This window comes from Delphinapterus leucas, chromosome 1 (genome assembly GCF_059928025.1).
Source record: "Delphinapterus leucas isolate spDelLeu-1000000601 "Yukka" chromosome 1, BTC_Dleu_Yukka2, whole genome shotgun sequence".
In the NCBI taxonomy this organism is placed as follows: Eukaryota; Metazoa; Chordata; class Mammalia; order Artiodactyla; family Monodontidae; genus Delphinapterus; species Delphinapterus leucas.
In genome coordinates, this window is record NC_143129.1 from 154,461,372 (window position 1) to 154,473,840 (window position 12,469).

Sequence of the window (12,469 nt, forward strand, 5' to 3'; positions counted from 1 at the left end):
AGTCTCCTTGTGTGATTACCTCCAATATACCTACAAGTGATTCTCTTGGACCACCCTTTCTTGGGGAGGGACATGAAATCTCCTCCTCCCCAGCATGAAGGGAAAAGAAAAGCCGTAGCTCTTCTCCCAAGGCCAAAGACTCATATGTCTGATAACCCCCCTCATTCCCTCTCTCCCTCCTCCTTTTTTTTCTGCTTTCTTTGAGAGGGGGGTTTGGAATGGTGGTTAGGGGTAGCAGAGCTAGTGGGTTACCTCTTAAGTCCTCAAAGGGGTGGCCAGCCCTTAATTATCAGAACACCTGATGCTGCCTTGTTCTCAGCTTTGGTCCTAATGGACCTTCTAGAATAACAGGAAAAAGTCCATTTCAACATCTTTTTATAACCATTGTCATTGAATTGATCGAGCTAAAAGAGGGTCAGACCAAATTTAACTGAGAAATTGTTCTCTCCTCCAGGTACAGATGTGAATGGTTTTTCCCAGTATGAACTGAGAAGTATCAGAAAAAGGTATATTCTTATGAGGTACAGTCATGGATGGTGGAGGCTCTATGTTGACTCTATTTGAATGTGCTCCTTGTATAAACTAAGTTACAAAATCTCCTAGGAGAATGTCCCCAGATGCTTGTAGCCTGAGGCAGTCTTCCTGCTCTCATTATGGGCATTTATTCCAGCCCTTGCCATACTTCTTGAAGGAGACTTCGGCTCCAGACTTTAAAGAATAACATTTCCATGGAAGGTAGTGGCCTATATGAGGAGGTACCCAGGGCTGGATAGTCCTGTTGGATAACAGGTAGGTATGGGCTTCCTTTGTCCAAACCCATACTTTTCCATTGGCCAGTTTCTGCACTAATACCACACTATCTTTTTTAAAAGTACTTTTTATTTTTTATACAATTTTGAAAGGTTACACCCCATTTACAATTATTACAAAATTTTGGCTATATTCCCTGTGTTGTACAATACATTCTTGTAGCCTATCTTACACCCAATAATTTGTACCTCCCACTCCGCCACCACTATATTGCCCCTCCCTGTCTCCCCGTTGGTAATCACCAGTTTGTCCTCTACATCTGTGAGTCTGCCTCTTTTTTGTTATATTTACTAGTTTGCTGTATTTTTAGATTCTGCATATAAGTGATATCATACAGTATTTGTCTTTCTCTGTCTGACTTATTTCACTTAGCATAATGCCCTCCAAGTCCATCCATGTTGCTGCAAATGGCAAAAATTTCTTTCTTTTTTATGGCTGAGTAGTATTCCATTGTATATATATACCACATCTTCTTTATCCATTCATCTACTGATGGAGACTTAGATTGCTTCCATATCTTGGCAATTGTAAATAATGCTGCTATGAACATTGGTAATACCACACTATTTTAATTATGATAGTTTGTAATAAATACTACTCCCTAGTAGTGTGGGTCCTACTGTCTCAGTTTTTTTCAGGAAGTAATTGGTAATTCTTTTTTTTTTTTTTCATTTTTATAAAACTTGATTTTAAAAAATAGTATTTCAAAGTGTACACTCACCAGAAGTACACAGTTATCAAAAATGCACTCACTTTACTTGGTATCTCCAGCACCTTCAGCTTTCTGTGCCTGGTCTGTTTTGGGATCTCCATTTTCTGCAGGGTTATTCCCATCCTTACCAATATCAGCTTTCCCTTTTTCCCCTTTGGGTACCTTCTCTCTCTTCTTTGCAGGGGCCTTTTTAGGCTTGGACTCTGGCTTTGGAGGAACAGGTTTAGCAGATAACCTTGCAGATCTTCTCTGTGGTTTGTCCTTCACCTTGGCTTTACCTCTAGCATCCGCTTCAGACTTTCTCTTGGGCCTGGTTGAGACAGGACATAGGCTCTGGACACAGGGATGCAGTGGTGCACCAGCTCTGGTCAGTCCAGGGGTCACTTTCGCCTCTCTTCTTCACTGCTCCGGTAATTGGTAATTCTTATCCATTTACATTCCCACAAATATTTTATGACATTATTGTCATGCTGGCATTTTCTTTGGTATTGCATTGAATCTATAAATCTATTTGAAGAAACTAAATATGTTACTCTTCCAATACATAAACATATCTTTCCATCTATTTAGATCTTCTATAATGTCTCTCATTAAAGTTTTATCATTTTCCCTGAAGACGTCTTGCACATATTTTGGTAGACTTGTTCCTAGGACTTCATTTTTTTTTTATGCCATTGTGAATTTTTTTTTAATTTCAATTTTTGCTTTCTTACAGGAATGTATATAGAAATACAATTGATTTTTTTTTTTTTTTGCTGTACGCGGGGCCTCTCACTGTTGTGGCCTCTCCCGTTGCAGAGCACAGGCTCCGGACGCGCAGGCTCAGCGGCCATGGCTCACGGGCCTAGCCACTCTGCGGCATGTGGGATCTTCCCGGACCAGGGCATGAACCCGTGTCCCCTGCATCGGCAGATGGACTCTCAACCACTGCGCCACCAGGGAAGCCCTACAACTGATTTTTTAGTGTTGGTTTTATATCTAGCAACTGTGCTAAGTTTTAATTATTTATCTTTACATTACTTAAGGTTTTTAAATACATATAATCATAGGATCAGCAAATAATGCCAGTTTTGTTTCTTCCTTTCCAGTCCTTTATATTTTAATTTTTTTCCTTTTCATACATCACAGGCTTTGACCTCAAGGACAACATTGAATAGAAGCGATGATTGCAGGCATTCGTGTCTTGTTCCAATCTCAAAAGGAAAGCTTTGTTGCTTGCTCCAGGGTTTTTGTAAACAGCTTTTATCAGACTAAGGAAATGTCATTCTATTCTTAGTTTGTTAGGAGTTTTGGGGAATAGATATTAAATGTTATCAAATGCTTTTTCTATGTCTATTGAAACAGTCATATGATTTTTCTCTTATGATTTGTGAATGTGGTGAATCAAGTTGATTGATATTTTGAATGTTCAAACTAAAGGTATTTTATTAGTTGGATTTACACATCTGAAATTTTAAATCTTGGTTACTACTGGAACAGCTTCCACAAATTTCAGATTAATTTTTTTTAATGTACATGTTAGAGGAGGAACTCTCTTACATTCAACACCAAAATCTCTTTTCTGAAACCTCCAGCCAGTCTTCTCCTACAGTTACCTGAACAAAAGGGTACAGGTCAATGTTCCACTGCTTTAACAATTAAATCCACTTTAGTTGTTTCCTTTAAAAGTATGTAGTAAAATTGCAAATCAAAAGAGAAAACTGGAACCATTTACAGTTTGGTTGGAAATAGAGCTTATTTCACCTTGATGCAGTGTCTTTTAATACATATTTAGCAGAGTTTCCATAAATCTCAACAACTTAATCCCACTTACTAAAATTTCATAGGAAAATCCAATTTTTGAGCAGAAAGGGCAATCTTACGTCTCCTTTATCTGTTAGCACTTTTTAATTTTCTAAAAGAATAGTTATTAATAATTTCTAGCAATTCTCATAGCTTTTTTCCTCTCTAATTAAAAAAAAATCTCAAGTGCACATTGTTTCTTTAGCTTAAGTAAACAGAATTTTTGAAAGCAGAGATTAAACCTTCTGGGCGTTTAGGTGAATTGGCAGAAATCCTGACCTCTCATTCTTATACCAGCAACCACACCCAGCAGCTGTTACACAGACACTGAAACAGCCTGTATCTCTCTAGCTTTTGAAAGACTTTGTATATCTCAAAAGTTTTGAGTCTGTGAAGGGATAAATAAAATGTGGTATATACATAGCGTGGACTATTATTCAGCCTTAGAAAGGAAGGAAAAGGGTGGGAGAATTGAATGAAGGTGGTCAAAAGGTACAAATTCCAGTTATAAGTTAAATGAGTACTGTGCATGTAATGTACAACATGGTGACTATAGTTAATGCTGTTGTATGGCATATTTGAAAGTTGCTAAGAAACTAGATCCTAAAAGTTCTCATCACAAGGAAAAAAATTTTTTTGGTAACTATATGAGGTAGTGGATGTTAACTTATTGTGGTAATCATTTCACAGTATATGTATGTCAAGTCATTATGCTGTACACCTTAAACTTATTCAGTGCTATATGTCCATTATACCTCAATAAAGGGGAAAATATTAAACTAAATTTTAAAAGGAAGGAAAGTCTGACATGTGCTGTAACATGGGCGAAACTTGAAGACATTATTCTAGTGAAATAAACTAGTCACAAATAGACAAAGAGTGCATGATTTCACTTCTATGAGGCACCCATAGTAGTCAAATCCATAGAGACAGAAAGTAGAATGCTGGTTGCCAGGGGCTGGATGGGAAGAAGAAACGGGGAGTTTTTGTTTTATGAGTATAGAGTTTCAGTTTTGCAAGATGAAAAAGTTCTGGTTGCACAACAATGTGAATATACTTAACACTACTGAACTGTACACTTAAAAATAATGAAGATGGGGCTTCCCTGGTGGCGCAGTGGTTGAGAGTCCGCCTGCCGATGCAAGGGACGCGGGTTCGTGCCCCAGTCTGGGAGGATCCCACATGTCGCGGAGCGGCTGGGCCCATGGGCCATGGCCGCTGAGCCTGCACGTCCGGAGTCTGTGCTCCTCAACGGGAGAGGCCACAACAGGGAGAAGCCCGCGTACCACAAAAAAAAAAAAAAAAAAATGAAGATGGTAAATTTTATGTTATGTTTTACCCTAATTAAAAACAAAACAAAAAACATAGTCTGTATCTGTAGCATCTGGCTATTAGTTAACAAATCAGTTTTCTTTTTCCTCTGTGGCATCATCAGTATTTCTTTTAAAGACATTACTCAATCTTTAAACAATGACAGCTGCACTTACAGCTTAACAGTATAACAGCACAGGAAATCCATTAGGGGTCGGAGTCTCATTACTAAAGATGAGTTGAGCCCTTTGCTGAGTGCAAGCTCGAACAGATTCTTTGGGGTAGATGGATCTGTGTTTCTTTAAGGGATGAATCGGGAGGTCATGATCCATTTTCAAACTCCTTTCCTGCCAGTATCCACATCTCAGCTACCTCAGCCTGGACAGCTCCTCTAATTATATCTGGGGTGAAATCCTTATGGCCTGGAGTGTTCATTAAAGTCATAATTTGATTTCCTACTTTGTCACGTCAATATCGATCCCTACTTCCTTTTCCCTGTCTTTGCTTGTGTCATCTGAGACTGCGCATATGTGAACAAAGATTTGCCAGGCTTTTTAGACTGCTATTTATACCTGTGCATAGTTCTTTTGTTTATATTGCCCAGAAGCAGCAAATGGCCCATCAATGACATCATCAACCAGACCAATGACCGCCAGGCTAAGCAGTTGATCTTCTTACACTTTCGCCATTTCTGCAGTAACAAACAATGCGCAGATCTTAGTGGTTTGGAGCAACAGCGTTTGTTTCATGCTCAGGTTAAATTTTGGCTGCGGTATTCACATTTTCTTCATTCTGGAACCCAAAAGGGTAGAGCAGTCCTTATCTTGGACACCCTACTCGTATCACAGAAGGATCAATGGTAGAACCACACAATGGCTCCTAAAGCTTCTGCTTGAAAAGGGCGTGGGCCACTTTTGCTCACATTTTATTGGCTTAAGCAAGTCCTTTGACCATGCCTGATGCCCATAGAGAATTAGAAGTATAATTCTCCCATAGGATGGGGCAACAAATAATTGAGACCCATGACATAGAGTGCTAATGCTATGTTTAAGATTTTTGTATTTATATTTAGGGGTGAGATTGGCCAGCCTATAATCTTCCTTCCTCAAAGTGTCCTTGTCGTGCTCGCTTCAGCAGCACATATACTAAAATTGGGAAGGGTCCTTGTCAGGTTTTGGCATCGAGGTTATGATGGCCTCATAAAATCACATGGAAAGTGTTCCCTCTTCATTAGTTCTCTGGAAACATTTGTATAAGATTAGAATCGTGTCTTCCTTGCATGTGGGATGGAACTCACCAGTGGCAGTCAATCTGCCATCTGACTTCTGTTTGGTTAGCACTGATGGAGCATTCCTCCTACAGCAGCTCTTTCACATCCTGTGAAAACAAACAGTGATATTCACTAGCACCCAGCAAAACGGATATGAAATGTCACTTCTTCTGGTCATAAGATTATTGCCGTTGTTAAATCCAGCCTATTTCCAATTCCAACAAAGAGAGAAGCTCATGATGGCTTTGCAGTTATTAAAGCTAACACCACTCTATGTTAACCCCTCCTAAAATACCAACAGATTCGTGAGATTCTCAAGGAAAGTTCCCCTCAGGAAGTTCCGGTTTCAGCAGGAGGATGTAAAGAGGGTCCCTCTGCCTTTCACATACTGCACACAAGAGGATGAACTTATTGCTCTTGTCCCAGCTTATTCCTTTGCTGCTCATGAATCTGTTATATTTATTCCTTATTCTACTTGGTGTGATGCATAATTGTAGACCATTGTGGAAAAACAGGAATTTTTCACCTCTGGAGGAGTAAAATTTTCTGTGGTCCTTTATGCTCTGTATATGCCTTACCTTTTGCTGTAGCCACCGGCTCTGCCCCCACCCCAAAAATGTACTGTTCTTTAAAAATCTTATACTGATTTTCCGTGTAGAAATGCTACTCAGAACGTGGTTTGTGAACCCAGCAGCATGGGTGTTACCCGGGAGCTTCTTAGAAATGCAGAATCCCATGGACTTCCCTGGTGGCACGGTGGTTAAGAATCCGCCTGCCAATGCAGCAGACAAGGGTTTGAGCCCGGGTAAGATCCCACATGCTGTGGAGCAACTAAGCCTGTACGCCACAACTACTGAGCCCATGTGCCACAACTACAGAAGCCTGTGCACCTAGAGCCCGTGCTCCACAACAAGAGAAGCCATCGCAGTGAGAAGCCCGCGCACCATAACGAAGAGTAGCCACTGCTCACCGTAACTAGAGAAAGCCCATGCACAGCACCAAGATCCAACGCAGCCAAAAATAAATAAATATATAACTAAGAAATGCAGAATCCCCGGACCTACGGATTCAGAGTCTGCATTTTAGCAAGATGCCCAGGGGTCTGTGAGCACACTAAAGTTTAAGTGCTCTAGCTCAGGGGTCCGCAACTGCTCCCCCCCTCCACCAGCCGCACTGGAGGAGGTGAGAGGCGGATGAGCGAGCGAAGATTCATCTGCCGCTCCCCATCGCTCCCCATCGCTCGCACTACTGCGTGAACCACCCCCACTCCCACCCCCGTCCATGGAAAAATTGTCTTCCACGAAACCAGTCCCTGGTGCCAAAATGTTGTGGACCACTGCTCTAGCTGATGCCATGGCCCTTTACCTTTGCCAGGTCACACTACTGCTTTTGTCCCCCCACCCCCTATCAATGCCTTTCCTCTGGCAATCCTGTCTGCCAAATTCAGGAAAGGACACCAGGAGACTGCTCTCATGAAAATTTGACATTGTGCTTTGTGGGGTTTTTTTTAATCCCTTATAAAAGCACTATTTATTTTAAGAACTCTTTCATTGTGAAATATAACACATGTTAAAGTGCATAAAATATAAATGTAAAGTACAACTAATTCTTTTTTGTAATCAAAATGCATTTTTGTAGTCTTTCAGCATGTTTTAAAATAGAGATATTGTTGACATACAATATTATATTTGTTTCAGATGTACTACATAGTGATTTGACATTTTTGTACATTATTAAATGGTCACCAGGATAAGTCTAGTTACCATCTGTCCCCATACAAAGTTATTACAATATTATTGACCATATTCCTTATGCTGTTTATTACATCCCTGTGGCTTATTTATTTTCTAACTGAAGGTTTGTATTTCTTAATCCCCTTCATCTATTTCTCCCCCACTCCACCCCTCCCCTCTGGCAACCAGCCATTTGTTCTTTGTATCTATGAGTCTGCTTTCGTTTTGTTTTGTTTGCTTGTTTTTTAGATTCCACATATAAGTGAGATCATGTGTTATTTCTCCTTCTCTGTCTGACTTATTTCACTTAGCATAATACCCTCTAGATACATCCATGTTGTCACAAATGGCAAGATTTCATTTTTTATGGCTAATATTCCATTGTATATATATACCACATCTTCTTTAGCCATTCATCTATTGATGGGCACTTAGGTTGCTTCCACATCTTGGCTATTGTAAATAATGGTGCAATGAACATTGGTTTGTATGTATCTTTTTTTGTTTGTTTTTTGCAGTTCGCGGGCCTCTCACTGTTGTGGCCTCTCCCGTTGCGGAGCACAGGCTCCAGACGTGCAGGCTCAGCGGCCATGGTTCACGGGCCCAGCCGCTCCGCGGCACGTGGGATCTTCCCGGACCGGGGTACGAACCCTTGTCCCCTGCATCGGCAGGCGGTCTCTCAACCACTGCGCCACCAGGGAAGCCCTGTATGTATCTTTTTGAATTAGTGTTTTTGTTTTCTTTGGGTAAATACTCAGAAGTGGAATTGCTGGATCATATGGTAATTCTATTCTTAATTTTTTGAGGAACCTCCATACTGTTTTCCCTAGGGCAACCACCAATTTACTTTCCCACAAACAGTGCATGAGGGTTCCCTTTTCTCTTATTTGTTGTCTTTTTGATGTACAATGGCTAATTCTAATGTGAACATCCATTTAACCACCACCCAGATCAAAAAATAGAACTTAGCTAGCACCCCAAAGGCAGCCTCTCACCCATACAAGACTTCCCTCCAGATCACATGCCCCTTTCTATCCCTAGAGGTAACTATGATCCTGAACTTTATGTTAATTACTTGTTTATTTTTCTTTGTAGTTTTATCACATATATATGTCTCTAAACAATATAGTTATTTTGGCTTGTTTTTTTGAACTTTATACAAATGATATCATTTGTATCTTGCTTCATGCACTCAGGGGACAAGATTCATTTGTGGTGTTGTAGTTCATTCATTTTATAATTGCAATATAAGTATCATAATCAGGAAATTAATACTGATACAATACTAAATGGCTTTATTCTTTGCCAATTATACTAATAACATTCATTATAAGCATTATTCTTTGCCAATTATACTAATAACATTCATTATAAGCACAGAAAATCTAGGACCATGAGTTATATTCAGTTGTCATGTCTCAATTCTTCTTTATTCTGGAACAATTCCTCAGTCGTTCCTTGTCCTTTATGATCTTGACATTTTTGAAGAGTACATTTTGAAATGTCTTTTATTTTGGGTTTGTTATGATGTTTCCTCATGACTAATTAAGGTTATGCATTTTTTGGCAGGAAAACAGGGTAAGTGATGTGCCCTTCTCAGTGCATTGTATCAGAAGATGTATGATATCTGGTGTCCTTTTACTGATGATATTAACTTTCACCACAAATTTCTTCACTATAAAGATAAAAAATATAATTTTATTGATATGCTAAAAATATTTTTATTGATATGCTAAGAAAGAGAAAATGAAATCATATTAAATGCTCAATAAAACCACAAAAGGCAGAAAAAGAGGAGAAGGCAAAAACAGGAACAAAGAACAAGGGCAACAAATAGAAAATAGTAATAAATATGGTAGATATTAATCCAACTATATCAATAATCATTTTAAATTTCAATGGTCTAAATACACCAATTAAGAGATAGAGATTGTCAGCATAGATAAAAGAACATAATTATATGTTTCTACAAGAAACCCACTTTAAGTTTTCTTGGTATAAAATACTTTCATTTTAGCAAGAGAGAAGGAGTATGAAGACACTTGAAGGAGATCAGAAGTTATGTTCCATACTCCAACTTGATTTTCCCAACTGGATGGGATTAAGAAACCCACTCTAAATATAAAGACACATACAGATTAAAAGTAAAGGTGTAGAGGAAGATATACCATGCTAACACTAATCAAAAGGAAGCTGGAGTAGTTGTATTAATTTAAGACATAGCAAACTTCCAAGCAAGGAAAATTATCAGGCATAAAGAGGGGCATTACATAACGATAAAAGGGTCAGTTCTCCATGAAGACGTAACAGTCCTTCTTGCGTATGCACCTAACAACAGAGCATCAAAATATGTGAGTCAGGGGCTTCCCTGGTGGCGCAGTGGTTGAGAGTCCGCCTGCTGATGCAGGGGACATGATTTCGTGCCCCGGTCCGGGAAGATCCCACATGCCGCGGAGCGGCTGGGCCCGTGAGCCATGGCCTCTGAGCCTGCGCGTCCGGAGCCTGTGCTCCGCAGCGGGAGAGGCCACAACAGTGAGAGGCCCGCGTACCGCAAAAAAAAAGAAAAATGTGAGTCAAAACTGATAGAACTACAATGTTTGAAATGAATGAATCCACTTTTATAGTTGGAGACTTCAATACTCCTCCATTAGAAATGGACAGATCCATCGGGCAAATCAGTAAGGACATAGGTGAACTCTATAGCACCATCAATCAACTGCATGTAATTGACATCTATAGACTATTTCATCCAACAATAACACAAAACACATTTTTCATAAGCTCACATGGAACAAGACAGACTACATTCTGGGCCATAAAACACACCCTAACAAATGTAAGAGACTAGAGATCATACAATGTCTGCTCTCAGACAACAATGGATTTAAACTAGAAATCAATAACAGAAAGATAGCTGGAGAATTCCAAAATACTTGGAGGTTAAAGTTACAGTTTTTCCTTTCACGATCAATCAGTACTTTGTGGGGAGAATCTTTGAGACTCTGTTAAGTTTACCCATTAGTTTTAGTATCTTTTGAGGATTCTTGCCTGAATCAATTATTACTATTATGGTTGCCAGATAGTAATTCCTAATTAAACCATCCTTCTACATTTATTAGTTGGCATTCTACTGAAAGGAATAGTTTCTCCTTCTCCTTTGTTTATTTATTTATGTATAACAGTATCAACTCATGGATTCCTGTTTTACTCAATGCATTCTAATCCATATTCTCACTTATTTTGATGCTTGAAATGTCCCATATTTGGCCAGAGGGAGCCACTTTAATCTAGCTCCTGTGTCCTTTTGACATGTCACCGTCCTTCCTTAAGTACTTTCTTAATTTCTACCACAAAAAGATTGCCCAAGTTCATGTGTGTTTTCCCAACCCCAGCCTTCAAGTGTTGGTTTCTCTTAGTGTGGATCTAAAGCAAGATCTAACACTAGAGGAGCTCCTTGCTACTACGGTGTTACTGTTTTTAGACACTCTTAGTGGACCAAGCTAAGAAATATGTATATACATATACACATACACACACATGTCCAAACCATGAATTCATATCAACACTTCCAACTTTAATCCAATAACACAGGGTTCATTCTAGCCTTTCTTCTTTTCACATTTGTAACTTCCTTCTCCAACAGTGAGAAACCTGGCTTATATATTCAATCCTGGAATACACAGAAAGAGAAGTTTCAAAAACTCTAGCCCATCCCATTGCAAAAAACCAAACCAGATCTCAATATTAAACAGAACTCCATATTTCTGTTTTTCTTTGACTGGAGAGTTTGTACATATAATTCTGTGTTCAAAAGCCATCTGAATTAGCTCTATTTTTCTTCTTCAGTGTGGTTATGTTTTTCATTTAAAATGCATTTAGTTTCATTTGTTTCTTTGTATTCCATTGTAGGTTTCCCCTATTTTTGGTTTTTTGTTTGTTTGTTTCTGTTTTTAGTGTATAAAACATTAGGATGATTCCAAAACTCAGAACTGTACTAACAGGCCCACTCAGCAAAGCATCTCTCCCCTTTCCCATTCTCTATACCCTACTTCCTTCCCCACATTCTTTCCACCCCATCCTACCCACCCAGTGTCGGTCACCAGTCTCATTTATTTCTGTTTCTTCCATGCTATGCTTCTTTCACACAAATAAACAGATGCATGCACATTTTCTTGTTTTCATTCTTTCTTACACAAAAGGTAGTATACTGTAGATACTCTTTTGCACTTTGCTTTTTCCTCTTAACAGTATATTCTGGAAATTATTCTGTATCTGTTCATATACATTCTTTCTTACAGTAGCATAGTACTCGTGTGTGTGGATGTACCATAATTTATTCAATCACTTTCCTGTATGGCATTTATGGTGCTTTCAATATTTTGCAATTACAAACAATCCTGCAATGAATAAACTAGTCCATAAGTATCTTTGTATTGTTTGAGGCATATCTTCTGTAAGTGAGATAAATGGGTCAAGAGATAAATGCATATGCAGTTTTGATAGATATTGCCAAATTCCCCTCTGTAGGGCTGTACCAATTTGCATTTCCGTCAGCAGTGTATAAGGATGTCTGTTCCCCTACAGCCTCACCAACAGAAACGTGTCATGAGTTTTAATTTTTACCAGTCTGATGGGTGAGAAATGGTATCTCAGAGTAGGTTTACTTTGCATTTTCTGTTATTATGAGTAAGGTTGAATATCTTTTCATATGTTTAAGGGCATGTTAATATTTTTTGTGTGTTTTGCTCGTATTTCTAACAGATTTTGGTCTTATTTTCTTCAATTCTTTTTCAGAAAAAAATGTATATACTTCTTTAAAAGATGTTAACAATAACTATCACTTAAACCAAT

At 38.9% G+C, this 12,469-nt stretch overlaps 1 pseudogene; it reads right to left on the reverse strand.

Moving 5' to 3' along the window:
* Window positions 1–240: 240 nt before the first annotated feature.
* Window positions 241–7,122, reverse strand: LOC111175466 (non-histone chromosomal protein HMG-17 pseudogene; annotated as a pseudogene).
* Window positions 7,123–12,469: the final 5,347 nt, after the last annotated feature.